Genomic DNA, 17,695 nt, shown 5'->3' on the forward strand with positions numbered 1-17,695 from the left:
AAACTAAGGAGACCCTGGCAGTCACTGATGTGTATGGAGCATACTATTACAAAGGGAGTATGGTGGAGCATATTATTATTATGTCATGTGGGGATGGATGGGGTCTGGATCATATTATTGGGGGGGTCGCTGGAGCATACTATTACTGGGGGGTGGGCGTATAATAGCATTCTCAACATGTACCTGTAGGTCCTCCATGAGCGTGTCATCTATAATTATTGCTGTAAGAGCATTGCAAATAATGCTGGCTAAAAGGGGGTGACCGGGGCATGTCCGTTTCCCAAGTAATGGAAATATGAAGCTGCTTGTGGTTAAAAATATATCAAATGCACCCAGCGCATTGTGGACCAAAACCTTAATCTTGCAGAAACCTTCCACAAGTCATTTCTTTCTGCCATACAAAACACTCTAGCTGCTTCGAAAAACACCATTACCACGGGACACTAGCAGAGTATTATATAAAGTACTCTGGCGGTTATGTGTTTCTTGATGAACCCCGACTGATTCCCAGCACCAGGATAATCTTTGTTGGCAGGATCTCAGCTGGGAGTTCATACGTATGACTCACAGAATCGCATCGCTACTATAAATGCTTCGTGCTGGGATTTAAGGAATATAATTAAAATCCCCGGACCCAGCAATTGCCTATTAAAGTTTTACACAATTCTATGCGCAGACCATCCAGACTGGAGAATTTCCTATTAGGGAAACAATGAAATAACTTCTGCTGCCTCCTCCTCAGTGACACTGCCTCCATCAGGCTCATACTACCGCTAGCTGCCTGCACTGTCTGGAGCTCCTTCCTAGGTTGACAGTTGAAGATTTGGGGGAGAATTCAGGGGGAGATGTACTAGGCCTTAGATAAAGTGGAGAGTGATAAAAGTACCAACCAATCAGCTCCTAACTGCCAGTTTTTAAACACAGCCTGTAAAGTGACAGTTAGGAGCTGATTGGTTGGTACTTTATCACTTTTCATGGCTGGGTGCACTGTCTGGAGCTCCTTCCTAGGTTGACAGTTGAAGATTTGGAGGAGAATTCAAGGGGAGATGTACTAAGCCTTAGATAGAGATAAAGTGGAGAGTGATTAAAGTACCAACCAATCAGCTCCTAACTGCCAGTTTTTAAACACAGCCTGTAAAGTGACAGTTAGGAGCTGATTGATTGGTACTTTATCACTTTTCATGGCTGGGTGCACTGTCTGGAGCTCCTTCCTAGGTTGACAGTTGAAGATTTGGAGGAGAATTCAAGGGGAGATGTACTAAGCCTTAGATAGAGATAAAGTGGAGAGAGATAAAAGTACCGACCAATCAGCTCCAAACTGCAAGTTTTTAAACACTGTAAAGTGACAGTTAGGAGCTGATTGGTTGGTACTTTATCACTTTTCAAGGCTTAGTACATATCCCCGTCAGTTACTCTTTTATCAGCCACCTCATACAGAGAAATGATCTTTAATACCTTTCATAGGACTAATTTATCCCCACACAGGGATTTATCATAGTTCAGTCTACAACAAATGCCAATGCTCATCGGCTGATTTATATATACTTTCCTAAGGGCCAGCCTATGTCACAATCACTTGTGGCAGTTTGCGACTGAGGAATTGGTAAATTACAAACCATTTACCCCCAGATGGGTAATACTGGGTAGATTAGGGCATCTAAGGGTTGTAGGAAACTGTCATTGACCATGCCGGCTGTGGCACTAACCAGATGTGGCCTCAGGGAGCTTCCCGCATCTTTTCAGTTGTTTTTGGACTAACGTTAGTTTGTATTGCGAATGGGTTGTTTTGGAAAATTCCCTTTAAAAGGAAACATGCCTTTGATTTATTTTATTTTAGAAATTGTCTTTCTACCTTAAAAAAAACCCATGAAGATGTTCTGGATCCATTCATTATTATGTGACGAGAGTGTACTTGCAGGATCCTCCTATCCCTACGTGAAACAAGGTACCTGGGCTACGTTTCCTCTGCTCTCTGTACATTTGATCCCTTGTTTTCTCTCTCTTTTGGTATTGCATCTCCTAACACAGTGGTTCCCAAACTGAGCACAGTGTCTCCCAGGGTATACAATCGGGAAGCCGGCTGCCTTAATACCGGCAGCCGGCTTCCCGACTGTCATATCCCGGCGAGGGATGAAATGCCGGGCGTCTAGATGTAGACGCCTGACATTTCCCCAACGCCGGGCGGGGGGGTTAGGTTTAGGGCACCCGGGGGGGACTTAGGGTTAGGCACCCCCCCGGGAGGGTTAGGCTAGGGGCTAGGGGGAGGGGGGTTTAGGGTTAGGCACCTCCGGGGGGGACTTAGGGTTAGGCACCTACCCGGGGGACTTAGGTGTAGGCAGCGGGGAAGGGGGGGTTAGGGATAGGCACTTGGGGGGGAGGTTAGGGTTAGGCACCCCAAAGGAGGGTTAGGGGGTTAGGTTAGGTTAGTTAGTACTTATCTATCCACGATTGGGATTTTCCAGCGCTGTCGGGCTTCCGCTGCCGGGAACTCTGCTGTTGTCGGCCAGGCGCTGCCGGGAATCGAACCATGCGGCCTCCCAGGGTTGCCTCAGGACACTTGCAGGGGTGCCTCAGGTTGGTGGTCCAGTACCAAATCAAAAATATTTATGGTCAATGTAATGTAAATATGTGGAAAAATAGAAGTGCAAACCTGTCCACCACCACATAACTGAACCTAAGGATGATAGGTCAGCACAATTTACTTCAATTTATACTTTACATTTTTTTCTGAGTTCTCAATAACAGACTTTTGGTTTAGGGGTGCCGCGAAAACAATTCTGATACTCCAGAGCACCATGGTTCAAAAAAGTTTGGGAACCACTGTCCTAACCTACAGTATAAACATGTCATACATTTTATTTTGCACGATTCCATTGTGTTGTTGTGTACGTTATTGAATTGCTTGTATGATACGTCATGCATCTTTCTCTTTGTGTATTTTGACATCACTGTCTTAAAAAAAAAAAAAAGGTTAGAACAATGACATAATCAGAATCTATTGCCTGGGCAGTGACTATGTCATAAAGGGTATTCTAAGAACACTGTACGTATAAGAACTCTGCTGCCTGGCTGAGCTGTACCACTGCCTGGTAAGAGATGAAGGAACTTGCTTCGTATACCTGTGGCTCAGTATCATCAAGGAGCCCAGCCTGCTCCGAGCCAACAAGTCCATATCCCGTCCTCCAGGACAGACATGAAGAGCAAGAACGTGTCTCACCTAGAAAGCCTTATAGCCTAGGTGAAGACTTCAATACCTATGCAACGAAGGCAGCGAACAGAATATGTGCTAGGCTGTTAAACAACTCAAGCTCCAAACAGCCTTCTTGTGTGAACCGGCAGGAACTGTGCCCTGTGCGACACTCTGACCTGGTTGCCTGTGCAATAACGGGCAAAACAACACTACCAGCCAGCCTAAAGCCCATCATTACTTTGCCACTCATCCCACAGATGACTCCGAGCAAAACATCTGGACCAGCTGCACCTGCTCCAAATCCGAAACCTTTCCGTCTCCCGCTGCTGAACCCAGGAAGTCCATCTGATGCTCCTGCGTCCAAACCGAAGACCAGCACCCCTCTTAGGTTTCCTGCCATCGTGAAACTCCAACACACTTGAATCAGGACAGTTATGTGGTTTGGAAGCGTCTTAGATCGCACCAGGATGTGCCTACAGTAAAAAAAAATTATGGCTTTTTGTCTGCAGTCTAAGAATCCTTTTTAGGTGGGGATCTGCGTATGTAATGCACATTGACTTCAACAAAATGGCTACCATCAAGTGTTCTTATTTGTTGAGTCCAATTTATGGGCCTTACTTATATTTTATCTTTTGTGTGAATTTAGGGAAAACAGGAAACTGTGGTCAAAGTTATCTCTGCTTATCTACAGTTTCCTGGATTCTGAGAATCACTGCTTGTCATTTTTTGAGTGTGTGCATCATTGCATGTGAGATCAGCAGGAACAAGCAATAACTCAGTTCCTGAACCTCTCATTCACTATGACGTAATGACCTGGGCCAAAATGTAGTTTCCTTTAGATATTTTATTTTACTCCCTTTTGAGCGCCTAATGTAGTTTCCATTAGATATTTTATTTTAGTCCCTTTTGAGCGCCTTTTGTTCTAAATATATACTTATATATATATATATATATATATATATATATATATATATATATATATATATTCACAGATCAAACAGACCGGCACTCCTCTAAAGAATCAGCCTGCTCCGGTGTCATCAGAATGAGTGAAGATTCAAAAGGAACAAAAGACTGTTGCACTCGGAGACTGATGTTAATGAAATATATTAAATGGTGTCACAAAAACTAATCCGACGTTTCGGAGCTCTGTGGCTCCTTTGTCATGGTGTGAACACACCTTTGTCACACCTTGAGAGCTCCGAAACATTGGATTATTTTTTGTGACACCATTTCATATATTTAATTAACATCAGTCTCCGAGTGCAAAAAGTCTTCTGTTCCTTCTGTATTTATATATATATATATATATATATATATATATATATATATATATATATATATATATATACAGTGTATATATATATATATATATATATATATATATATATATAATTATATATATATATTATTATTATTATTATTATCCTTTATTTATATGGCGCCACAAGGGTTCCGCAGCGCCTTACATAGTACAGAAACATAGTACATAAACAGTTGAACAGAACAAGAAAACAGTGTCATACAGTTTAAGACACTACAAGACAAGTACATGGTATATAAACACTGCTGCAACAGAAGCAGGATGGCAAAAGTCACGGGTTAGGTGCTTTTGAGTATAGAGCAGATAGTATAAGTAAAGAAAGGATAAGCACAAGAGGATAGAGGGCCCTGCTCGTGAGAGCTTACATTCTAAAGGGGATGGGCAAACAGACAGGGGTGACACAGATGGGGTAGACAGTGAGCGTGGGACAGACTGTTAGGATGACAGATGGCTGGATTCCTATTTTACAGTATGTGTGGAAGTCATTTGAATTAAGATTTACGCCACTGACATTCTACTTTAAGAGGCAGTTTTTGTAGCTGTCTGTGGAAAGCCATGGCTGTTATATCAGTTTACGTGAAGTCTGACGGGTGGCAGAAGCCACTTCATGTGGAGCTATTTAGAGAGTGTGGTTAACGTGTGTGTGTGTGTATATATATATATATATATACACACACACACACACACACAGTATATATATATATATATATATATATATATATATATATATATATATATAAATAAATAAATAATTGTTTTTCTAGTTCCACCCACAGTTCCTGAACCTATTTTTCCAGACAAATAGCCCTTTATAAGGTGTCATATTAATTTAGCAAAATGGATTTAGTGTAAGGAGGTTAATATTAATCTGTGTGTTAGACATTCATGTAAAGATTACAATATGGCTTTTTTTTCCTCTTTAACGTACTTTATTAAATACATGTTTATTGAAGAGAAAAAAAAGACAGACAAACCTTCGCTTGTCAGCATAGATACGCGTTTCTTCTGGCTCAATAATATATGACTAAAGTAATTACCTTAATTCTAAAATCTGAATGGTGTAAGGATACTAGACTTTTAGCACAGTCCCCTGCGCATTAAGACATTTCTTGTAACGGGTACGTTGCCGAGATCTGTATATAATTCTCCTACCGTCTTACATATAGGACACCTGTATAATGGAATCTCGCCATCTTCAAACATTTTTTTTGCTTATATATATATATATATATATATATATATATATATATATAAAACTTTTTTCATTTCATCGCTCAGAACGTCTTGTAGAAGTATATACTCAATCACTTCACCAGCTAATTTACACTGTAAATCCAGTCCTTCCTGTTTTACCTTCCCACGATGAAATTATATACACAAAATAAATGAGCCCCTTGTGTGCGCCTTAAACGCACCCCGTCCCACTCCCTGTGGCATTCCGGCACTGTTGTGTTTAAAACAAAATTCCAATTCACCTGCCATCTTTGTGACAATATATTTAGTATGCCCCCATATTGGATTCAACTTTTGTATATCAGCTCAGCGTACGGGAGTGATCTGAAATTCCTCTTGGCGCGTACTCTGCGGTCGCTGGAGCCGACCGCAGTTCTGGACAGGGATTTATGTGTGTGGTAGAATGGCAAAAATAAGTTTTATTCCTTGGATGCAAACACTACCACGTCCGCTAAAGTGTGACATGACGTCACAAAGAAATAGTAGGCATTGGGCCTGATTTAGAGGTGACCCCCTAATGCGTGCGCCGTAATATGCAAATGCTACTTACAGCCTGTCCCTTTGTGGCCTAGCATGCGCCCGGACAGTACAAGCTCTGAGACGGCGACTTTTGATGCCTCCGGACAAGGCAAATCCGCTGGTGGGTCCAAACACTGCACCATAGGCGCAACATTGGGTTCACCATCGACACTTTCACCAGCCTATAGCTGGCGCAGTGTATCCTTCTGAAATTGCGCCAGGCAGTATTACACATACTTGCCGACATTTGCCTTTTCCTCCCCGGGAGAAGCCCGGGGAGGAGAAGCTGGTGGGAGGTGTTGGGGGCGGGGCCAGGCGAGTCGCATCAAGCCTCATCCCTTGCGACAATTCGCCGCAAACGGCGCATAATTTAATAAGGGGTGGGCCAAATTACGCAATTTTCATAGAATCACGTCATTAGGTCACGCCCCCTACTCGCGGACCCGCCGGTCCGCAAGAAAATTCTCCTTATTCTGCCCACTTCACTAGGAAGAAGGGAGAAGTGCCTACCCTTCCAGTGGTGCAGGGGGTTACCCGAAAAATCGGGAGCCTCCCGTGACTTATGGGATGGTAGGCATGTATGGTATTACAGCGTCTACCTAAACTGAAATTGGGTATCTCAGTCCTTGCACATTCATACCCACGTGTGTACACCAGGGAAGGCGTTTGCATAAAGTCTGGGTCCATCTCTGTATCAGGACTTTAATGCTTAATTTTGTTATTTAAACTGCTTAAGCTTAAAAGCTCCTTCACAGATTATAGTATAAACATATTTTCAAATTACATTAATATCACTAAAACATGACTTAATGTAAAACATTCTCATTAGGCCTAAAGAATAGCAGTGGATGTCGTCTGTCTACACCCATCGGAAACCAAGAGCTAAATTTAACAGCAGGAAAAAAAGTATTGAGCAAAATAAAATATTACTCATCCTTCCAATGCTTTTATACAGCCAGGACAGGCTGGGCTATGTTCTGTGTTTAAAATTCCATACAGTATTTCAAGACGTCTAGTACCTATAATAAAATGTTGTTTTTGACTGCCCATTTTCTACCCCCTCCAGGTGTGTCAGCGCCAATAGAAACAGTGGATTTGTGTCTCTTCCAGAGAATTAAAGACAATGCACAATGCAATAGGACCAATTGCACAAATGCAACGTAAAATTGTGTAAGAGCTGTTACCCAGCCTGCAGTGCACTATGCAATACAACCTATTACTAGTGATTATATATATATATATATATATATATATATATATATATATATATATATATATATATATAGCACTGACATATCACACAATGCTGTACATAGAATATTTAAAAATCCAGGTACATTGGAGCTTACAGTTTAATTTATCTACCATACAAAGGCACGAACACACACAACCAGAGTCCATTTTTGTTAGAAGCCAATTTATCTACCAGTATGTATTTGGAGGGTGGTGGAAAACTGTAGAATCGAGAAGAAAAAAACAAACACAGTAAAAACATACAAACTCCACACAGAGACAGGTTTTTCTGCCTATATGTAACCTCAGGGGTGCACAGACAGGTGAGAGGGTTCTTCCACCACTGATTCAGAAATGGATGCAAATCCCGTTGCGATTGCGTCTTTGAACGCCAGCGGCTGTGCGAAAACATTGTCATTGCCGCCGGGATATGTTTTGAGACGCAAACTGGCGGCTTTGCAAATCCAAACGCTTAGGCACAGAGACGCACCATCGAACCCAGATTAGTCCATTATTGAAGTTCTGAGTACTGAGACGCTGGAGTCTTCACAACTGAGTACAGGGTTGCAGCTGTTTGCGACGCGCCTGCATTTGAGTCGCCCCCCCCTCCCCCCTTGATGCTCACAAAAGTTTCCTGCCTGTCAATTACTTTGCGAATAAATCCTCACTGCGACCACCAGAGCAAAACCATAGCGGCAGAAGCTTAGTGCGACTCTGACGCATGCGCAGTACAAAAAACATTGTCCATTTGCGTCCATCTCTGAATCAGTTTAATACATACGTTTAATACGGGATGCGGTCAAAATGCAGATGGCCGAGAAGCCGTCTGACTATATCCCGGCGTCTAAAACCCGACTCCGGAATCTAGACAGATGGCTTCCCAAACGAAGATAAGCCGGGCACTGTTAGCGCTCATCTGCGTGGGGGGTGGAGTTGTTGGGTGAAGGCACCACCGGGGGACTTATGGTTAGGTTTAGGGTGCGGGGTAGGGGGGTTAGGCACCACTGTGGGGGAGGTTAGGGTTAGGCACCACCCCGGTAGGGTTAGGTTTAGGGTGTGGGGAGGGGGGCCCTGGTTTAGGCACCCCCGGGGGGAGGTTAGCGTTAGGCACCACTGGGGGAAGGTTAGGGTTAGGCACCACCGGGGGGGAGGTTAGGGTTAGGCACCACCCCGAGAGGATTAGTTTTAGGGTGTGGGGAGGGGGGCCCTGGTTTAGGCACCCCGGGGGGGAGGTTAGGGTTAGGCACCACTGGGGGAAGGTTAGGGTTAGGCACCACTGAGGGAGGGTTAGGGGGAGGGGATTGGAGGGGTTCGGGTACTTACCAGCCCTAGCCGGGATCTTCAGCGTTCGGGCCTGCGGCGTCGGCATTTAGTCAGACGGCTTCCCGGCCGTTGGCATTTCATACCCAACCTGTTTAATACATAAATAAAACATATTCAAACCAAATCAGAATGGAGACATAAAGGGATCTTTGCAAATATGTTGGGGTACACTAATAAAAAATAAACAGCAAGGAGTTCTTGGTGAACTAAAATAAGAGGGTACACGATCCGAAAAGGTTGAGAACCCCCACATTGCATTGGTAAAGTTTAGTGTCATAACAAAACAATAAACTGCCGCACAATACAAAGCAACACAACAACTACACAAATGATGCTGACAGATAAATAACCAGCAATTATATGTACTGAGAACAACAAGCCGACATCAAACCATAAACTACTGCAGCAGAGCAAGTCAGGGCACAGAGCGGCAACTTGTAAATCAAAAAGAAACGATCATTTGACTTCACCTTATAACTTTGCACAAAGCACTAGTCTGTACACGCGGGTCACTTATCCACTAACATTTCACCAGAGATGGGTTCCTACCAATATCATAAGCACAGCTGCCTCTAACCACAGTCTCTGCACTGTCATTCCACTATTATTACAGCACATATTCCTGTTGTCTCTAATGCACTGGTTGGCAGTCTGGCAGATCCAGAGCTCTTCAGCTCCAAAAATATGATCTATAGTGAACTGAAAGTCGCCTAATAAACAACTGAACACAAGCACTCAGTCACCCTATTCTGATAGAAGTCTGATAACAGAGAGCACTTAGGAGGAAGGTATCGGGTACTATGTTTTTATTATTATTATTTGATTAAACCTTTTTTCTTATGCTGCAAAAGTTTGTGCTGATCATCGTCATCAGCATCATCATCGTCAGCATTAACTATTGTAAAAGCCCCGCAGCTTCCGCAAGAGGCACACCTCCTGACAGGCGCATATCTCAGCTGCATTGCTGAGGACAGGCCCTTACTGTATTTGGCCTGTGTCTGCACAGGGTGTAGTTATGTCCGCCGGTCTCAATCCTGACAAGGAACTTAGGATAGGCGTCGAAATACCGACGCCTATCTTAATCCCAACGCCGGAACGCCGAAGGACACAAGCCCGAACAAGGTAATTCCGGGGCGCCCTTAGCCGCAGGGGGGGGGGTTAGGTTTAGGGAGGGTAAGGATTTGAGGAAGGGGGAGGTTAGGGTTAGGCACCCCCAGGGGGAGGTTAGGCACTAGGGGGAGAGGTTAGGTACCACTAAGGGAGGGTTAGGGGGGGGAGAGGGACAGGGTACTTACCTGCCCTGTCGGGATCTTCTCCCTTCGGGCTGCCGGCGTCGGGCCTTCATACCCAATCTCTCTGGACATCCTTTCCCCATCCTGTAAGCAGGGGCATAACTAGTACCTTGTGATTCCCATAGCAATATTCTGCAGGTGCCTTTACCCCAATACTTCAGGAAAGGCACCTCTCCTCTGCAGTGATTGCTCATGTTATGCCCCATAGCAGTGCCCTAGTTTATCTTATGCAACATAACAGTGCCCTAGTTTATCTTATGCCCCATAGCAGTGCCCTAGTTTTTCTTATGCCCCATAACAGTGCCCTAGTTTATCTTATGTCCCATAGCAGTGCCCTAGTTTATCTTATGCCCCATAACAGTTCCCTAGTTTATCTTATGCCCCATAGCAGTGCCCTAGTTTATCTTATGCCCCATAACAGTGCCCTAGTTTATCTTATGCCCCATAACAGTGCCCTAGTTTATCTTATGCCCCATAACAGTGCCCTAGTTTATCTTATGCCCCATAGCAGTGCCCTAGTTTATTTTATGCCCCATAACAGTGCCCTAGTTTATCTTATGGTCCATAACAGTGCCCTAGTTTATCTTATGCCCCATAGCAGTGCCCTAGTTTATCTTATGCCCCATAACAGTGCCCTAGTTTATCTTATGCCCCATAACAGTGCCCTAGCTTATCTTATGCCCCATAACAGTGCCCTAGTTTATCTTATGCCCCATAGCAGTGCCCTAGTTTATTTTATGCCCCATAACAGTGCAAATCGCCTCGTGTATGGGGGCCTTTAGTTTTTCTTATGTCACATAGCAGTGCCCTTGTATATGTTAAGTCCCATATCTGTGCCCTAGTTTATCCTATGCCCCATATCAGTGCCCTAGTTTATCTTATGCCCCATATCAGTGCCCTAGTTTGTCTTATGCCCCATAGTAGTGCCTTAGGTTTATTTTATGCCCTCATGGCACTGCCCTAGTTTATATCATGCCACATTGTAGTGGCCCCCATTTTCCAAATGCATTACTTTGTCCCCACTCACCACCCGGTGTGGAAAAAAAATCCCACTACTGTGGTTACTACTATTTTAATTACTTATTCACTGACTCTGCTAAATATTTATAGGGAAAATTCCCAGCCCCAAATCCCACACTGTTTTCCAGCAGACGTATCCAAATATCTATCATAGAAACAGCCAATAACCACTTAAATTAAAAAATGTTTCCCCAAAAACCAGTCAGAAATTGCCAAGTTTAGAATGTCTTTCTAAAAAATACATTTAAATAGTTTATTTAAAAAAATATATATATACCTAGGGGGTGTTTTGCCCCCATTGAAAAATCACTTCCCAACGCCTAGTGGAAATACTTTTCTCAAGCAAAAGACCCCTTTCATTATCACCCCCCAGCCCCCTATTGGTAATAGATCCCAGTAGCAGAGCCCCCACACCCTGTGTCAATGGCCCCCCACTGTATTGGTACACACCCTATCCATGTGTCGCTTTGTATATAGCTGTATATTTGTCATTTATAACCTGCAGTGCCAAAAGATGCCACCCCATAACCCCCACCCCCCCACCCGATCATCAGTCCCCTTGTGCTGCAGCTAATCTCTCGCACTTTTGAGTATACGGTGAATGCGCAACAGAATGCCGTATGAACTGCATTCTGAGGCGCAATTTCGAAAGGGATGTCGGCAGTCACGACATCACTCCCGGGGGCTGGATTCAGCACATGATATGTGCAGAGCGAATTTCCTCCATAACAGACGACATAGTCGCTTGTGATGCGACCGTGCAGGTAAGTGGTTACAACTTACAAAAGTAAATGATTTTTATTATACCTTGTGTATGTGCCACTGAGTGCAGACTCCCTGATGTGAGTTATGACCTGGTTGCTCTGCCGCATTTGTTCATCGCTCCGAGTCCTCACTGCAGTGTCAGCTGTCCACCCGCTTCTCTTCTTCCCTGCTGCCGGTGCTGGCCAGTGTACACTGAGACTGCAAACAAAAAGTATGGTGGTCGCTCACATCAGCTTAATGACATAGCACAGGTGCTGGTAAAGGGCGGGGATTACACTGAGCTACAGGGAAAAAAGGGATTTTCCCTCCAGCACACTGCAGCAATATCAGCAAAAATACTTTAATCCTACATAATAATAGAAATTCAGAGGTATTAGTTACATACATTTGCAAATATATGAATAAGCGCCGGGCCAGCATCAAAGGCTCCTCTATACTGGCGTCCCTAACATTATAGATATCTAGCTATCTTGTGACAACTATAATTTGAAAATCCGGTCAGCTACATCCAAGCCTTCCCCTCTGGCCAGTCCCTATACCGACTCGCAAAAACCTCTGCCAGCATGTATTACACAGATTTTACACACAACCTAGGCGTTTTATCAGGGGCTTCTTAAGAGAGGAGGGGGCCCGTGTGCACTCCCCGTGCGGGGTCCCCTCCTCTCTTCCCGGTGGCCGGCAACTGACTGAACCGGCATTAGTAGACTCTGGGCACTAGAGTGTGCCTGGAGTCTACTGCGCATGCGCAGAACACCGGAAAAATGGCCGCGGCGGCCATTTTCCAATGTTCTTAGCAGCGCTGACACCCGCCGCTGGACCACGGACAGGTAAGTTTAAAATAATATCTGTGCAGGGTGTGCGGTGCGGGGCCCCCTGGACCCGGGGGCCCGTGTGCCCTGCACACACTGCACCCATTATAGATATTCCACTGCGTTTTATATATTTGTATCTAACAATTTAACATTGTACTTACAAGGTACTTACTTAGGTAATAGGGATAAAATATTTACTTTCCTTTTATTGTTTATTTGTATTATTGTGCATTACTGTGAGCTCCACAGCGTATAGTGATATGTAATATGATTGTGTTTTATAAATAAGTTATAAGAAGAAGAAGAACTTACAAGGTCTCCCTGTGGCCACAGTACAGTATTTGCAATGTGACCCTGTCTATGACCAAGTAACATGGCACGATCTATTTACTGTGTGTTTATGACGACTGTTGCTGTAAAATAGAAAAGAGAAGATCAGGATAAGGGGACTTCCAAGACCTCCTGAGGGTGCGCATCATATTCCAGAGAAGCGGAGTGACGAGACAGATTTGTGGTCATTTTCACTGAACTGTGTGCAAATAAAATAACATCACTACTAAACAAAGGAACTTGTGGTTTCAAAAGGATGTTAGAATGACCCAATCTGCTCACTGGAACCTGATTCTGAGCTGTCACTGCTGACGGAACACAGACATAAGGAACTAATCCTCCCGTTATCTCAGCAGCCCTGCAGATAGGACACAGCACCTGTAGGATAAGGACACTGACCAAGCTGCAGACACTGCAAACTGCCCAAAGCCACAAACAAAAAAGCAGACCAGTAGTGCAGAGACCCTTTAACATTAAAAGGCAATTTATAAGATGCACTCACGTATTAAAACATAACAGAGCCTATCAAACAGTCAACCCGCTGTCTCCTCTGTGGTGTAGATTTTCCGACCAGGTGCCAAGATATTTCACAGTACAGGTCAGCAAAGTTCCGGGACACAGAGCCCGCCCAGATGGTAAGTGCACAGATAGGGTCAGCAGGCATCCACAAACAGACCCGCTTCACGGGTTTCGGATGACTCTCCTTTTCAGACGCACAAAGATATACCATCTTATGGGGGGTGTTGCGGGAATGTCGCTGAACTGGCTAACTCACTCGCTTCATTTCTCACATTGGAGACCATGCTCTGACGGACAATCTGCACCCAGTACGAGTTTGATGCAAGTTTTGATGTTGCGACCGATGGTTCCGTCTAAAGACCCACCAAGCTGAAAGTGGGTGGCACAGTCCTTGCACGTGCAGATGCCCGCTTTGCACACCACGGAAGCCATTATACTAGCATTAAGGTCTCAGACGTGCAGGGGTGCCGAGAGGAGGGGGGGGGGAGCGGGTACAGATTACCCGGGTCCAGGCTTCCTGAGGGGCCCGGGTCCGGTGCTGCTCCCCCATCCCTTCTCTCTCAGCAGCCCAGCACACAGCGTGTGCTGAGCTGCAGCGGGAGACTGCTTGTGGCTGCTGAGCAGCAGCCACAGCAGTCTCCTTTGCCTGTGGGGGGGGAGAGATCACACTGATCGCACCCCCCCTGGCTTTGCGCCGGGCTGAGGGGCTTACAGTGCCCCCCTCCCCGGCGCGCAGTGCCTCTTCGCGGCTCCGCAAAACTTTTTTTCTTGCTCGAGGGGGTGTGGCCACGCCTCCCGCGATTAGGTCACGCCCCCTCTGTACCTGGGCCCGCCACTGCTCTCTACAGCCCTGCAGACGTGACTAGAGCAAAAGGCTCTAAAGGGGAATCTGCAGCATGCCTAACTGAATCCGCCCATTAATGGCTATAGCACACGTATTACATGATCGGAGATAATGACTTTGCAACAGCAATCATTCAAAATGAAGGTACTGAGAAGGGCTCCATATCTATAAAGCAAGGGTATCAAAACGTTTCATTTCCTTCATGCTCAGTGGCTCACATGAAAAGACATGGCTGAAGACACAGGAGCTAAGTCAAATTATTGGTGGTAATGGTGCACTTGTCCTAAGCCAGGTTAGTCCTGACGTAAGAGGAGTGTGGCTTGCTATTTGGGGGACACTTATCAAAACTGTCGGAGCAGTTCTATAAATGTAGGTTATATACTGTACAGGTTTGCTGTAATCATTTGCCCCTTACTTCCAAAGTCTCAATCCAGTTGTTTAAATTGTGAATATTTTTTCTTCGACCGTCGATTTAATCATAATCATTATTTTTTTTTAATTTTCAGCAGGTAAATGTAAAGCTCTCTGCTTCCTGAACCTGACATGCCCAATTGCTTATTCAGGTGGAAAGGAATTACCTGTGAAACGCAGACATGATACAGCTCTTGACATGTTCTAGCCTTGGCTGGAAGCCAAGAGCTTCGGCTGAAACGACGACTGACAAATAACAAGGGATTAAATCACTATCGCATTCTACAACAGGACGCCACCCAATCCCTCACAGCCTGAATCAACAATTGGATCATTTGTAACCAGAAACGAATGGCCTTGTAAGAACCTAAAGTATAACTGTAGAGGACACCGCTGCTGGGTCTCCACCTGACTGTTACACGGGCGAGGCTAACCTCGTGCAATGGAATGTACGCTGTGTAATGCTATGAGTAAACAAGATTTCAAATGCTCTTCAAAACTGGAGACAGTACATCTGAGATGTTGTAACGTAAAGCTGCACCTGTGCCAGAGGTAATACTACTGGTGCATCTACTATGGGTTTAGGGTTCCCTGGACCTAAAGCCAGATCATCCATTAGGCAAATGAGGCTTCCGCCTAGAAACAAGTGGGCACTGAAGGGCCCAAATTACCATAACCCATTTTTATTTTAAACAAATGGAGAGGGGTGTATGTTGCCTAGTGCCCCAGGACTGAGAGGGAAGAGGACCCACCACTTGTTACTTCCACCACTGGTGGATGTTCTGCAAATTAACACAGTTCAGTGAAGTATACACCATGATTGAAGGGTCACAACAGCCCCATAGTTATATTGGCATGGGATCCTGGCATTTTGGTCCTTAGTAGTGGTCAGCCCCTCCACAGGGACAAGCCAGTGTATTAAATGCTGCTAACAGGGTTCCTTGAATGTCCAGGGGGCTCCCTTCTAGTTCCCCCATTTCCCCACCCACCTGTTTTTTTGCTTTCCCCCACTCCCTCCCGTTATTTAGCACACATGGGGCATGTCTTGTACAGAGACCCTGCAGAAGGCAGGCCAAGGAATCTGGTTCCCTACAGAGCCATGGCTGCCAAGAATAATTGTGGACCCTGGGACAACAACTTCTTGAGCCCCTCTCCAAAGATGCGTAAGACAGAGGGTCTGATTCAGAGCCGCTCACTAGATGCGATGGCTCGCACGATGTGTATGCAAATTGCATAGGCACTGCACTCACACAGCAATGCATTAGCATGCCCAGTATTTCTTAGAGAGCGATCACATAGTGTATGCAGACACCCACCAGCTTGTCTTAAGACGCCCACTTATGCACGTCATGTCCAGGAAGTGTATGCAACCATCGGTACATCGGGTAACATCAGATGCTATTGCAGCGCTTGAGGTTGACCATACCCTGCCACAAGCACTGCGAGCACTTCAGTGTAAAAACAAGCCAGGTGACATGTACTATGATGCTGTCCTATGCACACCTCTAAAACGCAGATGAGATGCCCAGCCACGCTTGCGTTTGCACCTCCACTCCCCCGTTTTTAATGGCCAGCCCCTGTTACCACCTACAAATGGCTTCCCCTGTCACTCACACTGCTGGGCTGTCTATGTGCAGCGAGCGAATGCATTGTGAACTTTTAACAATTATTACTTATTAATTTAGAAGCATAACCTGCCATAAACATGTCAAAATAGACCAACCTGCCAGCGACATGTTGGTTTTAAACTCACTGCACTTCGCCGCCATATTTGTCTTGCCTCCATCGAAATTACCGTCTATTACTGTACATTCCTGTGATCTATAGGGAAATCTAGTCAGAAAAGGGCTGCAATTTGTTGCCTATGAACTTTCCAGCCATAAAATCAAATGGAAAACGGCAGAAGACGAACCTTCAATTTTATTTTACATTTTACTCATACATGCCTACTCTCCCGGGAGTCGCGGGAGGCTCCCGATTTTTCGGGTAACCCCCCGCACCCCTGGAAGAGTAGGCATATCTTACTAGTGAAGTGGGCAGGATGGGGATATATTCACGGGAAATTTCCAGGTCCGCAAGTACGGGAAGTGCTAAAATGCCGCGAATCGCGTAATTTAGCCCCGCCCCCTGCTCGAGGACCCAGCGAATCACTGCCTTTTCCCTTCGTGGTGTGGGGTCTAATGATGTCTACAGTCCGGCCCTGCCCCCTGAAGATGTCACAGAATCTCCTCTCTGGAGCTTCTCCCGGGGAGGGGATTTAGAATGTCGGCAAGTATGATTTTACACCAGCAGTTAAACATTACAGAAATAAATTCACAGTGTACAGTATTGAGCTTTTCCAGCTTTTCCAGCACATCTAATAAAAAGTTACTGTGATTCCCTGCTATTTTTTTTTTTTTTTAATTTTACTTTTAACGACTGTAATAAACACTTGAAAATGAAATAAAAAATACAAAGCAAACAGTATAAAAGCCAGATTATAGACAGCAAATAAATCCGTAAGTCAGAAAAGAATAAAAGAAGAGGGATGACTATCCAAAACATAAAGCACACTTAAGATATACAGTAACCTCAGCACTCGCAATGAAGTTGCTGGTAAATGTCAAGTGCTTCTATACAGAGGAGAACGGCTGTGTGCACATGATGTTACGTTATTGTTGCTAAGTGGATATAAATACCAATGTTTTGTGAGGCAGAACCACTCACATCGCTATTTACACCAAGTACAGCTCAAGCTTAACAGATAGCAGGCTCAGTCAAGAGAGCAGAGGGGGAAAAATGATACTATAGCGTTGACAAATTATTTAATAAAAGGGCAACAATATACACCGATTAGCCATAAAATCAAAACCACCTGCCTAATACTGTGTAGGTCCCCCT

At 44.8% G+C, this 17,695-nt stretch overlaps 2 long non-coding RNA genes across 2 annotated transcripts in view; one reads left to right on the forward strand and one right to left on the reverse strand.

Moving 5' to 3' along the window:
* Nucleotides 1-12,083, reverse strand: part of LOC148478338 (uncharacterized) — an 80,126-nt gene extending 68,043 nt beyond the window's left edge. Inside the window, exons 1-2 of the long non-coding RNA XR_015872406.1 lie at nt 11,942-12,083; nt 8,823-8,910 (exon numbers count right to left, since the gene is read on the reverse strand). This is a non-coding gene — a long non-coding RNA (uncharacterized LOC148478338). The remainder of the gene's footprint in view (nt 1-8,822; nt 8,911-11,941) is intronic.
* Nucleotides 1-17,163, forward strand: part of LOC148478339 (uncharacterized) — an 82,321-nt gene extending 65,158 nt beyond the window's left edge. Inside the window, exons 2-3 of the long non-coding RNA XR_015872407.1 lie at nt 1,838-1,945; nt 14,911-17,163. This is a non-coding gene — a long non-coding RNA (uncharacterized LOC148478339). The remainder of the gene's footprint in view (nt 1-1,837; nt 1,946-14,910) is intronic.
* The last annotated feature ends 532 nt before the right edge of the window (nt 17,164-17,695 follow it).

The sequence above is a fragment of the Taudactylus pleione genome, unplaced genomic scaffold (genome assembly GCF_031769625.1).
Source record: "Taudactylus pleione unplaced genomic scaffold, aTauple2 ptg000662l, whole genome shotgun sequence".
Classification (NCBI taxonomy): Eukaryota; Metazoa; Chordata; class Amphibia; order Anura; family Myobatrachidae; genus Taudactylus; species Taudactylus pleione.